This window comes from Lactuca saligna, chromosome 9 (assembly GCF_052625555.1).
Source record: "Lactuca saligna cultivar CGN05327 chromosome 9, ASM5262555v1, whole genome shotgun sequence".
Taxonomy (NCBI): Eukaryota; Viridiplantae; Streptophyta; class Magnoliopsida; order Asterales; family Asteraceae; genus Lactuca; species Lactuca saligna.
This window is the reverse complement of record NC_136425.1, coordinates 155,772,814-155,777,043: the sequence shown is the minus strand read 5'-3', so window position 1 is coordinate 155,777,043 and position 4,230 is coordinate 155,772,814.

The window sequence follows — 4,230 nt, the reverse complement described above, 5'->3', positions numbered from 1 at the left end:
AATCACACTTTAAAATGTAGCGTTTCTGGCTACCAACTTCTTTAACAACGAACGCGATACTTCTATTGATCGCTTTGATTTCAATTGTTTGGTTTAAGTCGGACGCTACATTGAACTTGGTTCCCTAAACCACGCAACATACTCATCATAGTCGGACTCAATTTGGTATGACCACTAGGATCGGAAATCAATAATCTTTTTAGTCATTATCGAAACGATGGTAATGACATACTTGAAAAAAATGAAATCAATTACTAGCTTCTTGGTAACCTTGTGACTTTCCCCGATCCAAGTGTGAGTCCTGTGCTTCCGGTAGTATAGGCCTCTACTACCATTCACACCTACTCATACTCGTCCCAAGTATTGTCTCGCAGTTTCCCAAGTCACCATGCAACAATTCATACAATCATTCAACACATCAGATAACAAAACGAAGGTTTTATATCATTTCTTGAAACGATTACATAGGTGTTCAAGTTCACCCTAGACTATGCCTCTACTAGGCTACATCATACGAAACTATGACTACTGCATAATCCGATCCTCGGGTAAGAAGTCCTCATTCTTGATTCCTCGCATGGTTCTCTGCTTCGTCGAGGATCATGTGAAATGCCCTTGGCCTTGGTGGCGTTTCTGGTCTTGCTACTTTATTTTTCCTTGGGCAGTCTTTGGAAATGTGCCCCTTGCCTCCACATCCATAGCATACTTTGTCATTATGCATGCAGTCTTTGGAATAGTGACCAGTCCTCCCACACTTGTAACAAGTCACTTCTTCGTTGCACTTTCCACCATGCTTCTTCTTGCATCTATCACACCATCTTGCTTCACCTCCATTTGCTCCTCCAAGCTTTGAGAATTTGCTTTCCTTGTTCGGCCTCAAAGATCCTTCAAACTTCCGCTTCTCTCCTACCTTATCTTTTTCTAGACCCTTTTCTCTTATCTGGGCCTCTACGTTCTTAGCTGCCCTAACAGCTGCTTTCAAGGTAGTTGTCATTTTGACCATTGGGCCAAAGTCAGTGGGCAGCCCGTTAGCAAACCTATCAATCTTGGAGAGTTCAGTAGGCACCAAGTAGGGGAATAGCTTCATCCTCTCGGTGAATGCGGTGGCATACTCATCAACACTCATCTTTCCTTTCTTCAGGTTCTGAAACTCGTTGTTTAGGTCTATCAGATCTATCTCCGAGCAGTATTGCATTTTCAACTGTTCCAAAAACTCTTCCCACGACATCCTTAAGGCTTCTCCTCGTGGCATCGTATCTGCCAATAGCTTCCACCAGCTCAAGACTCCAGTTTTCAGCTGTCTTACTGCGAAGATAGTCTTCTGTTTCTCATTACAGCTGCAGCTCTCAAACACCATTTCCATCTCAGAGATCCAATCCATAATCTCAACCGGCTTCGGGCTTCCTGAGAGACTTGGTGGTTTCGCACCCAAGAAATTCTTGTACATCCGCCCATCCTTGTTGTTTCTCCCTTCTGGGCCATCCCTTTGCTCACCTTGAGTCCCTACTTGACTCACTTGGCGGCTGTAGTTCCCTTCCTCAGATTGCTCGGGAACTGGCTCCGTTGGTTCAACATGTACGGTAGGTTCGTCCATGTTCAACATTTGTCTCATTTCTTCCCTTTGTTCAGCTAATATGCACACATAGCACGTAGTTTATATAAAATACTTCATATCTATGTGTAAGATGAAAAGAACTATGCACTCACCTGAGAAGGTGGTGACTCGGTACTCGAACAGCGCTTCGTTTACTTTAAAATAATTTCCTTTGACGAAACCTAATATTATCACCACTAGATTTTAGTCTAATATTACCGTCACTAATTATTAGTCTTATTATTATTATTATATAAGCGTTTAAACAATACTTTCCAACTACTATGTACAGACAGGGGCCAGACATAAAACACCGGAGGGCAGGACCATTTGGCGTATAGCACTTCTGAAATCCAACAACCCTATGCGGCCCTTTAAACCAGATTCCCCGTACCGCGAGTAGTTAAAAGATATTATAACGACACTTATATAAGTCATAATAATAGCTCAAATATTTATTATAAATTTATAATAACAATACCAATTTTAAATATAAACTATATTTAAAATAGGGTAAGCATAACTTACTTTCAAGGGGATTTTAGCTAGGAGTCGGGCTCTGCAGGGGCAGAACTTCATCGCTGAATCTTTCTAAGAAAGATTCGTGCAGCGCTTCAGCGCTCACCTTACTATACTAAAACTACAGAAAGAGAAGTCGAATCACGAGGGACCGAAATGCTCGAGGGATAAGGAGAGAAAGACTCTTGAATCAAGAGAATGGTGCAAGAAATATGAGAGCCCAAGGCTCTTATTTATACTAATTGAATTTTCAAAAACTACCCTCCATAATTACTTAATGACCTTTTAGTTATATAAACAACTAAACACCCTCTATAATACTATTTTAAATGGATTTAATGATATTTGTACTAAACTAATGTCGAAAGAACTCAACATTAGTCTTATAATGACCGCATCTTCGATACCTTTCTAATGATATATACATATGTATATATATGTGTACGTATACATGATTTATACTTTATTTTAATACGTAAATATGCTATTATAATTTGTAACTCGTTCATACGAACTCCGTTTTTGACGTTCTTTATATCCACGCGTAGGTGGAGACGTACTCTACAACTTTCGTTTAGACTCCGTCGGCTAATTTTGACTTTATTTTTAAAGTTATATTTTTAACAGGCCGGGACAGGATTGGTCCGTTAAAATCTCATAACTTCTTTATCCGATGTCCATTTTCATCTGTCTTTTTATCGTTACGCTACTAATAACGAGATCTTCGATTCTTGTTTAGGTTGTGTCGGCTAAAAATCAATCGATCTAAAATTCGAATTTCGGGCTGTACACCGCTAATCCGAAACTTCAAAAAATCATAACTTCTGCATACGAAGTCAGATTTGGGCGTTCTTTTTATCGATATTCTTAGTTTAACATATTCTACGACTTTCGTTTAGAGCACTAAGGCTAAATCTCTCTCTATCATAAATTTACTATTTACGCTTCCCGGCACCGTGCCGGTTCCGACGCGAAACTTCGACGGGTCATAACTTCTTCGTTATAACTCGGATTTCGGCGTTCTTTATATGTACGGAAACCTTGTGACATATTCTACAACTTGGTTAAGATTATTTATTCTAAATAATCTTTTTGTCGAAAAGTCGTTTTTGACCCCTATTGCCTTTAAATTGACTAGCCCGGATCTGCGGGCGTTACAATTATCTCCCCCTTAGGATGATTACGTCCCGGAATCATCAACGAAAAAGGGCTTGTATAATGACTCCATACGTCATCTCTTCATCCTAGGTAATAATTATAACTTCTATATTCCTTCAAGTCTATCTCTTAGACTCATTGACTGTAAGCAGTACTCGATCGTGCACCTGCTCTCTACCTCAGGCTAGACTTTAAATTATGACCTATCATCATGTGATGCACGTTTAGACTTAGGTCTCTTAGAGTTAAATTCTAAAATAGACTATTCCTTCCTTCATGTTCTAATGTGATATAATCACACTTTAAAATGTAGCGTTTCTGGCTACCAACTTCTTTAACAACGAACGCGATACTTCTATTGATCGCTTTGATTTCAATTGTTTGGTTTAAGTCGGACGCTACATTGAACTTGGTTCCCTAAACCACGCAACATACTCATCATAGTCGGACTCAATTTGGTATGACCACTAGGATCGGAAATCAATAATCTTTTTAGTCATTATCGAAACGATGGTAATGACATACTTGAAAAAAATGAAATCAATTACTAGCTTCTTGGTAACCTTGTGACTTTCCCCGATCCAAGTGTGAGTCCTGTGCTTCCGGTAGTATAGGCCTCTACTACCATTCACACCTACTCATACTCGTCCCAAGTATTGTCTCGCAGTTTCCCAAGTCACCATGCAACAATTCATACAATCATTCAACACATCAGATAACAAAACGAAGGTTTTATATCATTTCTTGAAACGATTACATAGGTGTTCAAGTTCACCCTAGACTATGCCTCTACTAGGCTACATCATACGAAACTATGACTACTGCATAATCCGATCCTCGGGTAAGAAGTCCTCATTCTTGATTCCTCGCATGGTTCTCTGCTTCGTCGAGGATCATGTGAAATGCCCTTGGCCTTGGTGGCGTTTCTGGTCTTGCTACTTTATTTTTCCTTGGGCAGT